The following is a 17,915-nucleotide window of genomic DNA, read 5'->3' as shown; positions in this document are numbered from 1 at the left end:
TGAAGAGCAGACGGGTACATTAAACAGCCATGGACAATCAAGGACAGAGCAGCGAATTCAGTAACTGTTTTTGAGGTTGTGTTATGATCAAGAGGCAAACGGTTTTGTAAAAGATGCGGTAGGATTCACGTGGTTTCACGTGAGATAACGTTAACGTTGTCAAGTTTCATGACAGATTCCTGTCCTAACTGTACCCAGACAACAAATTAGATCGTGCCGACGTTGGGGCGCATGTGCCTGCCCGACATAAAGTGCCTCGGTGAGATGTCTTATGGAGATCGGTAGCTAATCGGCAAGACATTGGGAAGACGGTGGCATTAGAATGATCGCCGATCGTGAGCCAACGTAAACCCGACATGATCGCCGACCGTGAGCCAACGTAAACCCGAAATAATTATTATGACCTATTCAGCGCGATCCCACTAGAGCGGCGAAAAACATTCAGACGCCTCGTTCCCTTTGACTTCACACCGGAACAGCTGATTTTCGGTTGCATCGCTGGAAACAACACAGCATGCTTGAAAATCAGCTGTTCCGGTGTTAAGTCAAAGGGAACGAGGCGTCTGAATGTTTTTCGCCGCTCTAGTAGGATCCCACCGTTATGTCTTATTGATTTGTTTAGGCTAACTGCTGTCAGATTGTTCCAAGGACACAAGTTGCTTATTGTCTATCAACAATCAATAACAATATGATTTGTTAATCGTAACATTTCTTCCCTAACAATTGACAATTGCAAGTAAATTGAAATGAAATTGAAGTGAAAGTTAAATTGAAAGTTAGTGATTGTTTGTGTAGGGTATAGCCTATTTCATACACAGTCTGACTACCTGGGAAATGTCAGTCTAACATAAAAAATGAATGGATCAGTGATATTGATATTGAAATTAAGTTTGATGGTCATGCAAATTAAGAAATAATAAAATAATAAAAAGGAGAAATAATAAAAAGGAGAGCACCGGAAGATGACCTTGAACATTTATTTTTTACTTTTGTTTTTGCAAAAGCAGTATCATTTATTTTAACACTCATCAAATCACACATAGAAAAGTACAACAACAACAAAAAGAAATTCCCTCCAAAATAGGTAAACAGGAAAAATCAGTCCAATCAATTATTTCACTTTAAGATGCTCGCCCCCTTGCTTCCTGTCCCTCCTCAGCCGCAGCCAGTTTCTCACAGTCATCTCTACATCTGCCTCAGTGGAATTTTGTTGGGCAGGATTTCTTAACACAACACCTAAACGAAAAAAAGAAAAGAAAAAAAAATTACACTTCTACTAACTCAGTCTGATGTTCTGAGTAAGAAGTGCAGTAGCATACATTACATGTAAAATATCTTACCATTGTTAGTTCTCTGAAGGACCCCTGGAAAAGGGTAGCGTGGGTGCTGCAAAGCACACAAGTCGTCTTTATTATCCGGCGGCGTCACTAGAAAATACAGAAAAACTAAATTATTGGAGTGAACAGTAAGTCAAGTTTATCACAATTATATAAACTAATGTCAGTGAGCTGAGTAATTGCCACACATTATTATCAGCAGCAACTCATCTTAACCCATGTCAAAATAACAGAGCTAACCCAGTGTCACTCCACATCAGTGGTTCTCAAACTTTTTCTGTCATTCCCCACTTTGCATAGAACTGTGCTGTGCTCTATGTGTGTTTGCAAGTGTGTGTCAGTGTGTTCTTTGTCTGCGTCTTAAATAGCTTACAGTCAGGAAAGCCTTCAGTCTATGGAAGCACATGGGTAGCAATATTCAATTTGAAATGTAATATGCAAAATATCTTCGGAAATACTACCGTTTCTCTGTTCACGCTCCACTTCATCTGCTAAAGAATTTAACGCTCGAATTAGCTCTGCCGCAGCAACACCTCAAAACACGTAACATAGCCATAACATGTTATGTTTACCTGTTGTTACCGAGCCCCGCCTTGATGCAGTGATTGACAGGGCAGGAGGGGGCGTGATCGGCTCAGAATGCATTTTCAATGTGCACATTTAATTTTGCTACATCCATTGCGGGACATTTCATGAAAATGCAATCGCAAGTGTCTTGACTGTGTGTAAATGCAATTAAGAAAAGTAACATTTGAATGATCATTTTGCCACAGTTTTTGCTTGAACATGTTACACATATCTAGTGTTGTCAAAATATTCGGTACTTCGGTACCAAGTCGGTACTAAAAAAATGTAAACGTCACGGTACCAAGTCCCGGTGGTACCGAGTACCCAACCCGGTTCTGGATGCGCATGCACGAAGGGCGTGAAGTTGCGTCTTCTTCATGAAAGCGCTGAGACATGGCGACCAGCGGCGCTGCTGGTGTGGTGTCTGTGTATATTACACTGCAAAAAGACTATTTAAATATGAACCCTGCATGTTCTGCTTGTCTCTGTGTGAATGAACGGCGCAGACGCGCGATTTCATTAAACGTTACCTCTCACACACACACACACACTGAAGCACAACGTGACGCTCGCGCTGTTTTCAGTCTCTGCTGCCTCACGATATGATGACATGATTCATGATTCCATTCATCTCCGAGAGTCACTTCATGAGCAAACCGTTTCATTTGAGAAAAACTATCGTCATATCATACACGCACAGAAACTCAAAAGGTCTTCACGGCAACCCGTCAAAATAAAAGTTTGGTTTAACTTAAAGAAATTGACAGAAATAATTATATTAGGCTACTGTACAATAGATTTAACTACGTCTCCATTAATTAAAGATACTACTAATAATAATAATAATAATGTGTGCATAGAAGGTTGCTTATTTTTCACTTGACTTTTTTTATAAGCAATATTTCTCAATGTCATCAATATTTTCGTTTAAACAGCATGTAGCCTTCAATCCTTTCATAAATTTACCATCATAAATAATAAAGTCATTGAATTGAATTTAAAATATATATTTTTTTTTCAAATAGTTAAATAAATTATATAAAAAAAATAGTTCTAACTGATTTTGCTGTGGTACCGAAATTGGTACCGAGAACCGTAACATTTTAATGGTATCGGTACCGACTACTGGAATTTTGGTACCGTGACATCCCTACACATATCTAATCATTTCTGTAATGCATTTTCATTTTGCCACTTATAAAGCGTTTTGTAGTGATAATCAGATGGTATGTGGAGTAAATTAACTAGATTCTAATTTACTAAAGTCTCTTCCATTCGTGAGTAAACAAAGGGGCATTCTGTATACGATCCCCTTCGGGCATGTTGACCAGATTGGTGCCACTATGGCTAGCACATGACACATTTGGAACAAGCCAGCGTTGTCTTCAACAAATAGTCAGCCATTCAAACCCCTCCGTCTCACGGGACACGCATTCCCCCCACAGAAAGAGTCCACAAAGCTGCCTGAACGCTGAAGGACAATCACACATTGATTGCACACACACACACACAAATGTCCTATAATGTGTATATAAATGTATACTGTATAACACAGAAATTGGATCCAACCTTCCGGTATGCATGCATATCTAATTAGTCTTGTCCTATTCTATAGATGTAATTTTAACTGTTCTGTAACTTCGAACCTTAAAGTTTATTTCTAAAGAAAGGTTCTATGACTCTCCCTCTTGCTAGGTCATAAAACTTTATGACTCCCAAAAGGAATTCCAAAGGAAATCACAGCTCCCACTTGAATTCTGATGAAGAAAGAGGAATAGACTCTGCAATCTTATATTGTCTATAAGTATAACCACTTAAGAAATGCATAAACATGAATTTGATATTTCCTAGGTCATGGTAGCAGGTATTATGGCTTTATAGTCGTGTGAAGAAACTTTAAAATGCTTGTAATTCTGCATATGAATGTAACTATGTTCTTCTACTTTTACCTGCCATGTCTGGTAGCTGTGTGACCGTCTTGTTTTGACTGAACCAGTCATACATAGGATATTACTGTAAAATCTATTGTCCGGTCTGTACAATCTTTCTGGGTAGGAATGACAAAATGTTATACCATCATAAATGATCCTGACAAGACAAAGAGGAATCTTCCGCGGCACTTTTCTCCCAGCTGATTGGTGCCTTCATGCCAGAAGGGGCGTGAACCTAAGTGTCCTTAAAGAGACGCGCCGAGCTTCCCTTGACTGACTGCTGAAACCCTTCGAAAAGTTTCCTGAAAACTCTCTGCCTAAACTCCCTGGCTCTTCCTGCTCTTTGTGGCTTCATCATGTGACTCCTCGTGCGTCTGGACATCGCCTTAGTGTGATGATCCATCGTTTCTCTCTTTGTTTTCTTCAAGTTTATTTTATCTTTTTCGAAGTCTCCTCTGTTCATGTCTTCTCGCGAAGAAAATGAACACAACCAGACTGGCAAGCTTCACCTACAAGGACATTCAAACACGCCGCGCTCGCTGGACGAACCCGAACGCTCGACATCCACCTGACAGAGATACACGCACACGCCGTTTTCAGATCGGTCACACCCAAGAGCGCCTCTGCAAGTATCCGTCTTACTATGCTTATTTAAGATCTGTTGAGTCTTGTTCTAATTCAAAAGGTTCTGTGTCTGTGATGAATTGTGCCAAGAAGATCTCATCTTCTCTCTCTCTCTCTCTCTCTCACTCCCAATCTTGCGCCCTCGCAACCTCTCTCTCTCTCTCCTATGTGTACTCGTCTGTCTCGTTAGTTTTACTGTTTAACTGTACATACATGTATCCTGTGTTCAAATGTAGAATTCTGTATCCGTAGTTTCAATTATTAAAACCATATTCTTGATTGATCCTGAAGTGCTCATTTACAAGTCAATGAAATGAATATCTCGCTAAAAAGCTTTACAAGTTGTTACTATCAGTAACGTAAATTTTATAAACGCGAGAAAATTAATGTTCACGGCCGGAACATTGAGATTTCTTGGAGTTTATAAAAAGGGACAACCTTGTTGAGAAGTTGGTTAGTTGACCTTACGGCTGTTTGCTGGACAAACCGATTGTTTGATAAACTAAATTGATTCCCTTAAAGTTGTCTCATATAATCGATCTGTAATGAGACCATTGATATATGAATGAGGAATTATAAATCGTTATGATTTACCATTCATATATACAATCGATCTATTTTCAATTTCGATAATTCAACTGTAATATGCAATATATTAATCATATACATGATTAATTATTAAAATTCCCTATGCATAATTTGAGCTAATTAAGGCACATCTCAATGTCGCTACAGTTTCAATATGCATATTAAAACTAGTGTATGAAATGGCAAATGTAAATTATGTATTTTCATTTTCATTTTGCACCAAACGTTGCTAGAATGGTAATGTAAAATGTAAATTTAAATACACAATGCAATGCCATTTTACATATTGCATTGCCATTTTGCATATTACATTTCAAATTGAATATTGCTACCCATGTGCTTCCATATCAGTCCTCCAGTCCTCCTTATTGAATATTAACTGCGGCCTCTTGGAAAGACAGAAAACCTTGGCTTACTTATCACACTACCAATATAAACTCAAAAATCATATCTGGAACATCAAACTATGGTATGCGCTGTGGACCTGTGCAGTACACTGTGTCTACTTGAGTTTAGGGGCCTGATGCATTTTACTACAGAGGGGACACTTACCTTTACTATACGATGATGTGGGATGGGCTGGAGGAGATTTGTTGTGCGTTTTCTTCTTCTTTGCCTGTGTTGTTTGTGGTGCATTTTGGGTGTCTGATGAAGGGCACGATGCAGGGGATGATGGTGGTGATGGTGATCTAAGTCGCAATGGTCTGTAAATGAAACGTTTTTACAAAGATTAGTTTTCATATTGATCACATCGAACATAGAGAAATATGACATGGGTGACATACTCTGTGTGATACAAAGAGGATGATCAAAAAGTCAAACAACATATGATGCTCACTGAAATTGGAAAACCTTTTAAATATACACAATAAATGAACAAAACAACCAAAAACAATAAAAGCAATGTCCCGGTTAACAGAAAATGCACTTGAATAAATACCAAAAACAATAAATAAAATGGTTATAAACAAAACCTGACCATACCCTAAATTATTTGTTATTAAAACATTAACACACAAACCACTGTTAATTTAACATAAAGCAAGCAGCTACTGCGTGCATGGTCTGGCATGACTGAATGCACTCCATTAATAATTCCAAAAAAGCAGACAGTTCATTGCGATCTCACGCGTCTGTTATTATCAATGAAGCTGACTGCACAATGAATCTTTCATAATATCTACACTTTGTTTGTTATAATTAGAGGATTTGCCAGCATACAGAATTCAGCACTGAATAAAAAAAGTCTGTTTTGAGCAGTGAGGGAAGTATATCTTAAATGCTTCTGATTGGCCATTGCGTTCAAGAAATCAACATGTCTGTGATTGGCTACATGGCCTGTAAATCGTTACTATTTTGTTTTAGTTGTTCTTGCAGATGACTAAAAATCTATTAGTTTTTATATGTTTTATAATTAGATATTTCTAGTTTGCGGGAGTCCCGCAAATCGTTTTATTCTCCCGCAACCCGCACACACAGGGTTACCGAATCTAGTGCAGAGCCGCACTCTATTGCGTTGGGAGTGCACGTCTCTAGATCAAAGGCCCGGCCCGAGGATAGTGTCGGCCCAGGTCGGGTCAAGTCCTTGCTCGGGCAGAGAATCTAAGCTCTAGTTCACGCTAAGGAACAGAGAGTTTGTCATCCAGTCTCTTTGGTATAGAGAGACAGAGAGAGACGAGGAAAACAAAAAAGCATGCAAATGTAAATTATCGCGTCCGGAAAAATTTGAGTTTGCCATGCCTCTATCATATTTGCTGAGTGACAAAAAATACCTTTTATTGACAGTGATAGACAGTTGACAAATATCTATACCAACATAAACATAAAATTTGCAACGTTACAGCACTCAGCATTAACCTGATGTTGACAATGGAGTTCTCCTGTAGCCTTATCTAGGTCAAAGATAAATATTTCCACTACATTACTGCCCTGGCCTACCTGTAAACCATTCCCTTGCAACTGGTCCTCTCGCTCCACTATAAGGTATAGGCTTTCCTGATGCTAAATTAATAGTACAGTAAAGGCAGAGACAGGTAAAGGTCACATTTTTTAGGATCTTAGGATGCCAATAATCAAGACAAGCAAACAGGGGAAAGTTATTACATACGTGTGTATCAATATGTGAAGACCCTAGAGATGTCCCCTACTCGGCTCAATCCAGATGGTTGTGGTGCTGGTCCACTGGGGAGACCATGCTGTAGTTCCAGCCGTCGTGTGTGCTGACGCGCCAAGTACACTGCAGCCGTAATGCCGGACAGAAGGGGAGTCACACCAACATATGGAAAGAAGTGTAAATGGATGGAGAAGCATAGTTTACTGTAAAGCTACGTTACGTCTTAGTTTGTGCTAATCTTGGCGAAAGCCGAGTACAAATCTGCATGAAGTTTTAACATCTACTCTCGTGTAATGGAAATCATGTGCAAAATAACTTTTAACTAGATTAATTAAAGATAGTGTTTCAGTTGTCTTTGAGGTTAATTAAAACACATACTTACTGTACAAAGGCAAAGACGCTGTGTAAAATGGGCCTGGGCTCTGAAAAGAGCCTTTGGGGTGTATGTAGCTCCTGTTGAGAAAAAGAAGAAACATGAAAAGGAGTCAAATATATTGCAAATGCCTTTGTGAATTAATGTGCACTCAATTTATCTTTATTGACTAAAACAGTATGTTAAGAACATGGCAAATCAGAACTGTATGATGACTTCTAGATCGATCACTTACAAAAATTCACTGAAAAAAAAGAAAAGACCATTCTATTTTGTTTAACTAACAAAGGTTAAGGCTCTATTTTATGAATAGCTGTGTGTCTTCACTTACTATCACTTTACTACATAACCATTCTTTGTCTGACTGTCTTGGCTGCGCGCTTGTGCTAAACTGGGTCTTTGATTGACAGGTCTACTTTTAACGGTAATAGAAACGCACAACAAAAGAGCTGCTTTAATTTTAAGCATATGTCACTTAAACAAAATCATTAAAAATCCCTTAAGTGTAAGGGGTTAATATTATAAAGGGACAGATGTCATTGTTGTTTGGAAAAAAGTCAGTCCATTAATTTTATGACCGTTTATTAGTTTAGCCTGCTTGTTTTGTTAACGTTAACGTCAAGTTACCTCTCCTCAGACTGATGAAAAACGAGTTCCCCTCATGTCTAAAAATACATACTGTCAAAAATAACTCATTGAAAATATTTAATACGAGAACATATAACAGTCAGTTAATAATAACTAAAGTCAACAGTTAGTTAATAACTAACCAGAAACACGTAATTTAAAGTTAATAATCCTCCGCCGCCAATTTCTGTCATCCGTATCGAAAACATTTCTCAGAAAACTCGACGTTTTCTAACAAAATTATATTTTTCAATAAAAAAATAAGTACACAAAACAAAGTAAACACTTACTGGACTGAAAATTGTGTGTTTGAAAAGGATAAACATACTCACAGAGTCCGTTAATTGCCACCGAACCGATGCTGTAGTCGACTTTAGCTGTGTAGACTGTAGAAGACGATGCTGAAATCACTCACGCGCACCCTCATAAAAACGTGTGCACGCGCGTGAACCAACGGTTGCGCAGATATTATTTATTTAAAAAAAAGAAGCGGGATCGGCAAAATGGTTCATCACGGTTCCTCACCGATCTCCGGAGTTGTGCATGCATTGGAGTGGCTGTACATTCATCCCGCCGATGGTTTACCTACCGAAGTTTTTTTGGTGTGCAGGGGAAAATCCCCTCCCGATACTTTGCCGCTGGTGCCCTCCAATTGCCAACGTTGGCAAGACTGAACGTGCTATCTGGGTACAGATGCATCAGATACCTGTGTGTGTTTACAGGGGTTTCATGACAGATACCTGTCCTAACTGTACATGTGCATCAGACACCTGTGTGTGTTTACAGGGGTTTCATGACAGATACCTGTCCTAACTGTACATGTGCATCAGATACCTGTGTGTGTTTACAGGGGTTTCATGACAGATTCCTGTCCTAACTGTACATGTGCATCAGATACCTGTGTGTGTTTACAGGGGTTTCATGTCAGATTCCTGTCCTAACTGTACATGTGCATCAGATACCTGTGTGTGTTTACAGGGGTTTCATGACAGATTCCTGTCCTAACTGTACATGTGCATCAGATACCTGTGTGTGTTTACAGGGGTTTCATGACAGATACCTGTCCTAACTGTACATGTGCATCAGATACCTGTGTGTGTTTACAGGGGTTTCATGACAGATTCCTGTCCTAACTGTACATGTGCATCAGATACCTGTGTGTGTTTACAGGGGTTTCATGTCAGATTCCTGTCCTAACTGTACATGTGCATCAGATACCTGTGTGTGTTTACAGGGGTTTCATGACAGATTCCTGTCCTAACTGTACATGTGCATCAGATACCTGTGTGTGTTTACAGGGGTTTCATGTGAGATTCCTGTCCTAACTGTACATGTGCATCAGACACCTGTGTGTGTTTACAGGGGTTTCATGACAGATACCTGTCCTAACTGTACATGTGCATCAGATACCTGTGTGTGTTTACAGGGGTTTCATGACAGATTCCTGTCCTAACTGTACATGTGCATCAGATACCTGTGTGTGTTTACAGGGGTTTCATGACAGATACCTGTCCTAACTGTACATGTGCATCAGATACCTGTGTGTGTTTACAGGGGTTTCATGACAGATTCCTGTCCTAACTGTACATGTGCATCAGATACCTGTGTGTGTTTACAGGGGTTTCATGTGAGATTCCTGTCCTAACTGTACATGTGCATCAGATACCTGTGTGTGTTTACAGGGGTTTCATGACAGATTCCTGTCCTAACTGTACATGTGCATCAGACACCTGTGTGTGTTTACAGGGGTTTCATGACAGATTCCTGCCCTAACTGTACATGTGCATCAGATACCTGTGTGTGTTTACAGGGGTTTCATGACAGATTCCTGTCCTAACTGTACATGTGCATCAGATACCTGTGTGTGTTTACTGGGGTTTCATGTGAGATTCCTGTCCTAACTGTACATGTGCATCAGATACCTGTGTGTGTTTACAGGGGTTTCATGTGAGATACACTCAAACAAATAATTCATTGGATGAACATGATTTTATCATGCCACCTATATTCCATTTAAACAAACCAAGTTAAGTCAACCAACCTTTATCATGTTAGTTGAACACAAAATAGATGTGTTGGTTAAACATGATTTTAACATTTCCATTCAACTTATTTGCATCTTTTTTGAGTTACATGATCATTCCTAGTTAATTTAGTGAGATTACTTTGAGTGTATTCTACATTGGTCAAACACATACATTGTACAAACAAACATGCATACAAAAAGACAACATGCAAATCCATTTAACATTTTTATTTATGCAACATTTTGCCTGCATTACATCTGAATTGTAGCAATTGGCTACTAACTGGAAACAATTTACCAGATAACAATGAGACGTTTTCCGATACTGCCTAAAAGCGGTATCGTTAAGTACTGAAATTTATGCACAGATCCAATACCATGTAATTTAGCAAAGAAAGAGAATCAACTTTAAAGTAGTAAAAAAAAAAAAAATCACATTACACTCACTTGTCAAACTGCATAAAAGGTTAGGCATTCATTGTTTGTATTACAAGAAGTTAAACCTGAGCCGCATACAGCAATGACGGTTTGGGTATTAGAATATAAAGACAAAATGGTATCAGAACACCTCTGAACATAAGTTTCATCTGGGGCACCAAAAGTACAAACACAAAAGTGCAACACGTGGTGCTTTTTGATTCCTACCAAAAATATACCATATATATTTTAGTACTCTTCTCACTGTTATTTTGCCTGCCACTTGTAAAGAACATATTACTATATAAAAACATGGTATAAGCATAAAGCTACACATTTTAATTCAAACCTTGGAAATCTCTAACATGACATTTCTTATTTTTCTTTCAGCTGCTCCACCTTTGCATCAAACACGTTTTCACATTAGTATCAAATATCTTAAACCTATTAAAATATATTTTTTAACTTGTAAAATTGGTGGGGTTTTATGTTAAAAGTTTGCAGCATGTAAAACATTTTATCAAAATATGTAACACTAGTAAACATCCTTAAACAATCCAACACTAATAAACATTATACAATCTCAGTATTTGTGAATGACTCAAGTTTTTACAGTCCGCATACATTGAGCAAACTAAAAGTCCTTTTGAAAACAAAGCAAAAATTAATAAAAAAAAAACTGCCTTGAAGACCTCTACTTTAAGCAATCACTTCAAAAGTGCATTTGAGGTCTAGTTGGTTGCTTCACCTGTTTACAGTCAGTGTCCATTGAGCACACTTAAAGTCCTTGTGAAAAAAAATAATAAAAAAATCAGCATACTTCTACTTTGAGCAAATTTACTTCATGAGCTTGTTTTTTAGGAACTGTGAAATGGTATCAGAACACCTCTGAACATAAGTTTCATCTGGGGCACCAAAAGTACAAACACAAAAGTGCAACACGTGGTGCTTTTTGATTCCTACCAAAAATATACCATATATATTGAAGACCTCTACTTTAAGCAATCACTTCAAAAGTGCATTTGAGGTCTAGTTGGTTGCTTCACCTGTTTACAGTCTGTGTCCATTGAGCAAACTAAAAGTCCTTTTGAAAACAAAGCAAAAATTAATAAAAAAAAACTGCCTTGAAGACCTCTACTTTAAACAATCACTTCAAAAGTGCATTTGAGGTCTAGTTGGTTGCTTCACCTGTTTACAGTCTGTGTCCATTGAGCACACTTAAAGTCCTTGTGAAAAAAAAAAAAATCGGCATACTTCTACTTTGAGCAAATTTACTTCATGAGCTTGTTTTTTAGGAACTGTGCCTTGGATGATAACCTCTGGCCATCCAGATTCATGAGAATCTTCTGCATCACTTCAAAGGTGCATTTGAGGTCTGGTGGGTAGCTCAGGTTCAGACAGTATATTAGTCCAAATAACAAAGCACAGGCATCCCCAATGTTTGGTAACTTTCCAAGGACCTTCACACCTTCGACCAGGACACCGATGTCCTCTGGGTCATCTTCAGCACACGCACCCTCCTTTTGAATGACATACACCCCCATCACAGTTTGCTCCATGGAAGTGCTGGACTCGAGGTCTGTGTCCTGTGGGATGTTTTAGGATAAATGTTTTATGAGTGCATGAAGTCATTCATATTCATTTTATTTCATGTGTATATACATTTACAGACACACACACACGTTAATTAAAACACTTAATTATAGTTAGTTTATATCAGGTAATTTCTGAAAAAACACTAATTTTTTTTCCACACTGCACCTTCTCTGAATTTATCATACCAAGTAGGGATGTAACGATACGCTGAACTCACTATTTAAAGTTCACAATATGATTTTCTCACAATTTTCTCAATTTAAAAAAAATATATTTCTATATTTATATAAATTGTGCAAAACAAGAGATGTGTGCTCTTGTGTGCAACTTTCATATGAGATTCCAAGTCAGAGTTCAGCTCATTTAGCACGGCGTTCGTGGTTCGACTGGTCGAGACTGTTTTCCAAAGATGGCTCCTGCCTGTATACGCGAAGTGTATTGTCTTTATAAAGTATCTTCTTATTAAACTGTCTGTAAACTTACAGAGTTCTCAATGCTTCGGTTTGCTTGTAGGGTTATTGCTACAGTGTTAGTGTGAGGCTATTTTGAGCCTTGTTAGTGGTATTAACTAGCGATTTCTTTTTACTTACGGTATTCGATGCCCCATATACTAGCATTATAAGCTAAACAGTTTTTAGAGATAAAACTCTTTACATTCGATTATCATGTAAACACATCCCAGAGAACGGTCAACTCGGTACAAATGTGTTATTACACTATAGGTTCATTTTGCGCCGGAGTTGTCCTTTAAGCCAGCTAAGGTTACCTGCTGTAAGTTAACTAACATTAGAGTCAAGCCCTAGGCTGATCGCATTAATATATATTTTTTTATCTCAACCACTTGTAATCTTAACACATTTAAATAGATTTTTAACCGATTCCCGATGCATCGTTTCATCCCCTCAAGCAAGTAAATATGTGCTCTTTTTTTAGAAGTTTACAGCTTCTTTGCCAAAGATACGTAACTCACCATATATTCCTTCACAAGTTTCTCGTGGTCTTCGTTCAAGTAGATGCACAAGGACTTGAGGACACATGCACGTCTCGTATGAATTGTGTCGTCCTGAGGGAAATAAGAAGTCATTTAGACAATATTATTTATTTTTGAGAGCAGTTTTAAAAGGCAACATGTGGAGCTTGTTGATTCCTAACAAAAGGTTTACCATAAATATTTTAGCACTCTTCTAACTGTTATTTTGCATGGTATAAGCATAAATCAACACATTTTAATTCAAACCTCGGAAATCTCCAACATGACATTTCTTATTTTTCTTCCAGCTGCTCCACCTTTGCATTGAAATATCTCCATCAGGCGCGTAGTGTACTGGTCGAGAGCAGCACAGAATGTTGAAAGTAGAGGTAAAGTTGATATGCGATGGAACTCCCTATCGATCTGTAAATCATTAATGCACGTTACTAACCCCGTCAGTACACCACAACAACAAGAAGGAACAATGAATTATTAGTAGTTTAATTACTATCAGTGAAGAGATTAAAAAAAGCAATCACCTCCATCGCAGTGAACAGAGCTGGCCATCTGCTTTTGACATCTGCAATCAAAGGCTCTCCTTTAAGGATTTCTTGCCTCCTATATGAGAAAGTCTTCTCCATTTTCAACTTCACAATATGCTCATTGTTCCTCTTTTTTATTTCTGAAAGCAGTGCGACTCTTTCCATCTCCAGACTTTCAGTGGATTCTCCTTTTGGATGCTGCGGACAGTAATTGACTTCAGCCCGTCTGGGCTTTTTCACATTCGACGCTGCCAAACGCTTGTCTTGGTTCTTGTTCTTTAGCGAATTTATCATCACTTCAGGGCATCCTAGGCCTCTCAGTTTGGACCGGAGGTTGGCCATTTTGTATTTAAGGCTGATCTTCCAACCATAACAGCCATTGAATGACCCTTGCTCCCTCAGACAAGGGTGCTTTTTCACAAGTGCTTCTGCAACGTCATTAAGATCAATGTCAGTTGGATAAGCTTTGAACTTAAGAATGTCTTCAGACAGTCGTTCCAGAATGTGAGATTTCAGCTTTGGTGGTGGGCTCAAATAAGTTCCACTTGCATTGCATTCAGCATTAGCTGTTTCCAGTTGCAGTTCAGACTCATAGTTGAATGGAGGGACTGTAAAGACAGTTGGCCAAATGCACAGCCGTGTAGATGACGATGACCCTGATGATGAAGCAGGCTCTGTATTATCCGTCTCAACCGAGGAGACTGATGAGGAATCAGTAAGGCTCTGGACTGCTAGAGGTTGACGCGTCATTGAGTCATCTTCTGAAGAACTTTGCAAGTAGACCACCTTTAAGGTCGATTGGTCATCAATTTCAGAGATCACAGAGAGATTTATGAACTCCTTTCCAAAATCAAAATCTTGATATTGAAGGCGAAAATCTTGCTCTAATCCAAAACTAGTTTTTATAGTCTGGTAAAATTCTTCCATGGAGCTTGGTAACCCTGCTGGCAGGATTAGCTTTCTGGCATCATCTTCACCAAGAATGATCCTCAGTCTCATATGATGGCTCATTGTGGAGACCTGAACACACATAAAAAACAAAAAGGTTAAATATGCAACAAAGAGTAACTTTTATGACAAACTATGCCTTGTAATGTTAATTTGATAGGTACAATGCACAGGTCCTTAAAGGGATAGTTCACTTTGAAATAAATGTTTTATATGTTTTAGCTTACCTCAAGGGCATCCAAGATGTAGGTGTCTTTGTTTCCGCAGTAGTTTCAATTTTGTTATTTTTAGGTCAAACCGTTCTTGTCTGTCAGTCATATAATGCAGGTCTATGGTCACCACCTCAAAGAGCATGCACAGAGAAGTCCAAATTAAACATGATTTAATGACTCGTAAATGTAAGTACACATTGATGGCCTAAGACACGAAACGAGCGGTTTGTGTGAGAAAACGAACAGTATTTATATCGTTTTTACCTCTTGTAACCACAGCCACGTCCAAGTGATCTGAGGGCGCGGGCGCCTCTGTCTGCGCAAGCGCCGGAAAGCCCCGGAAGTGATCTCTCACGCGTGTACGTCACTCATTGTTTACACAGAGATTTTAATTTCTTTCCGAAATCGTCTTCCATTGTGATTTCCTGTATATCTAAATATGTTTAGATCTTCACAGTGAAAGGTAAAACGTCCGAAATCTCTGTGTAAACAATGAGTGACGTACACGCGCGGGAGATCACTTCCGGGGCTTTCCGGCGCTTGCGCAGACAGAGGCGTCCCCACTATCAGATCACTTGGACGTGGCTGTGTTTACAAGAGGTAAAAACGATATAAATACTGTTCGTTTTCTCACACAAACCGCTCGTTTCGTGTCTTAGGCCATCAATGTGTACTTACATTTACGAGTCATTAAATCATGTTTAATTTGGACTTCTCTGTGCATGCTCTTTGAGGTGGTGACCATAGACCTGCATTATATGACTGACAGACAAGAACGGTTTGACCTAAAAATAACAAAATTGAAAATACTGTTGACACAAAGACACCTACATCTTGGATGCCCTTAAGGTAAGCTAAAACATATAAAACATTTATTTCAAAGTGAACTATCCCTTTAACAGTACCAGAGTAGGGAACAAGAAATTCCCAGAGTACAGCAACAACAATCAGGTGCTGGTAGATAGCAAGATGAGTCTATGAAAAGTAAAAAAACACACTACCGCACACTGATCTGACTTTACTACCTTTATTGTGAGCAACACGAAAGCAATGGGCGAAAGCAATGGGCGAAACGCGTTGCTCACAATAAAGGTAGTAAAGTCAGATCAGTGTGCGGTAGTGTGTTTTTTTACTTTTTGACATTAGCAGGAGAAAGTCTAACATCTTTGTCGAAAGGAAAACCTAACACTGTAGTATACAAACACTAACACAAGATTTAACAACTGTAAAACAACACAATTTCACAGCATTAAAACAGCACAATAATACCATCAAGAATAAAATCACAACGTTAGGAGCTCACAACAACAAGACAACATTACAATAATTGAGTTTATGCATGATGGGTACATGATTGGGTTAATTGTGGGGGGAAATACTTACAAACTTCCTTATTACTCCCATTTTCTGTGCACATTAGTGTGTCTCTTCAGAGAAACCAGACGCAGGCCTCCCACTGAATAGGCAGCTAACGGGTAGTCATCAAGTAGTTCCCCATGCTCAATCAGAGACACCTCTTTTACATGTGATGTGTCCAGTTCAAACGCTCTAAAATGCTCTCTATACCAACTTGACAACTTTTTCACAATAAAATGTACCTGGCCTTGCAAAATACAAATCTGCAGAATTTCAGCTAACTCTGGCAGACCAAATAATTGCCCATGGACAAGAATCATCCCCTTGTTGTAATTCATACCATTGTATGAAACAGAGTTTGTAATGTGGACATCGTTCTCATCTGGCAATCTTTGCTTAATAGCAGCTGCAATGTCACTTTGCAAAACATCTACTGGTACTGATGAGACACTTGTTACCGCCAAAGGTGTCTTATGGTCAAGAGAGTGCAAGTCAGAGGCTATCACAAGCTGATGTTTTTTGGCAAGTGTGAGAGGTATGTTTTTAAAACAGTTGGTATGACGAGCAATCTGTTTGAAGACACTATGTTTTGCCTCAAATCTTAATGTCCATGTATGGACAAGTGGGCCAAAAAGGCGAATCAGAACAGGATAGTGCTCCAAAAAATGATGTTTAGGGAGGACATTGTTGTTGGGAAAAAGCTCTTGGTATCTTTGGCGATGTTCATCAATTTTGCACTCAAGGTAAGATATTGACTCAGCAGTGTGGACAGGGGCTACAACAAGCTCCACAATGTCTTTCAGATCCAAAACAACATGCCATGCAGGTTCATCCTCTGGCACAAGTGGGCCAATGATTAGAGGCAACAATCGAAGTAGAGCCCAATTCTCGTGTGCGTTTCCACCAATGCTTTTTCTAACTGAGAAAGTCTGTGGTATTGTGTGAGGCCGATTTGTTTTATCTGCCCATTTATACTCGAAAGTTTGGATCAAATTGTTAAGTTTTTCTAAACTAAAATACTTCTTAGAAATCAAAAGAGAAAACAATATGCTAGCTCCACAGGTATTATGCCCTCAAATAGATCATGGGCAAGATCTGGAGGGTAGCCTGCGGTAACATGAAAATGGGAGAGATTCTTACTCAACACACATTCACGTTTAACACCATAACATGCACTTGCTTTTTCCAATGCACACTTCAAATGTGCATCATGGTGTTCACGCGTTCTAAGCTCAAAACAACTAGCTGTCTTCAGCTGAATTTCTGTTTTCTTAGCTGTACAGAATCTACAGATGTAGTCACCAGAGAAACTTTCTACAAAACCTGCCAGGCCATGGGCTCCAAGGTTATCAGCTACAATGCAACTCACAGTGCCTTTGATACACTCATTCAGCTGACTGATGAACACACCACGTTCCTCCAAAATGACCAGATCTTTTAAAAGTGGATTCAACACTTCTTCAAAAACAAATTTCCTCAAATCATCACTTTTACAAAGAACAGCCAAATAAATTGATGAGAGAGCAGAATGAGAGCCAGGCGGGAAATTATCCAAGACCCAGTATACCCCACAAAGCTTATGCTTTTTGCGCGAAGTCCCAAGAGGATTACAAACCTCAAACTCGTCAATATAAAGTTTGATGGAAATTCTCAACTTATCAACTGCTAGAAAGCTATTTATTTTATAA

General features: G+C 38.8%; 1 protein-coding gene and 1 long non-coding RNA gene across 3 annotated transcripts in view; both read right to left on the bottom strand.

The window, feature by feature from the left end:
• LOC130087015 (SLAM family member 9-like) overlaps positions 1-17,915 on the bottom strand; it is a 122,836-nt gene that overhangs the window by 19,412 nt on the left and 85,509 nt on the right. The window lies entirely within an intron of this gene.
• LOC130086939 (uncharacterized) lies at positions 1,354-7,778 on the bottom strand. Of its 2 annotated transcripts, XR_008807272.1 has the most exons (4): positions 7,543-7,778; positions 7,155-7,283; positions 5,600-5,751; positions 1,354-1,427 (listed from the first exon to the last, which is right to left on the bottom strand). It is a non-coding gene; the product is annotated as an uncharacterized LOC130086939 (long non-coding RNA). The 2 variants fall into 2 exon arrangements; XR_008807273.1 differs by lacking the exon at positions 7,543-7,778 and having other exon boundaries at positions 7,155-7,358.

The sequence above is a fragment of the Rhinichthys klamathensis genome, unplaced genomic scaffold (assembly GCF_029890125.1).
Source record: "Rhinichthys klamathensis goyatoka isolate OS25496 unplaced genomic scaffold, OSU_Roscu_1.1 h1tg000103l_1, whole genome shotgun sequence".
Lineage (NCBI taxonomy): Eukaryota > Metazoa > Chordata > Actinopteri > Cypriniformes > Leuciscidae > Rhinichthys > Rhinichthys klamathensis.
This window is presented reverse-complemented; position numbering and strand designations above follow the sequence as displayed.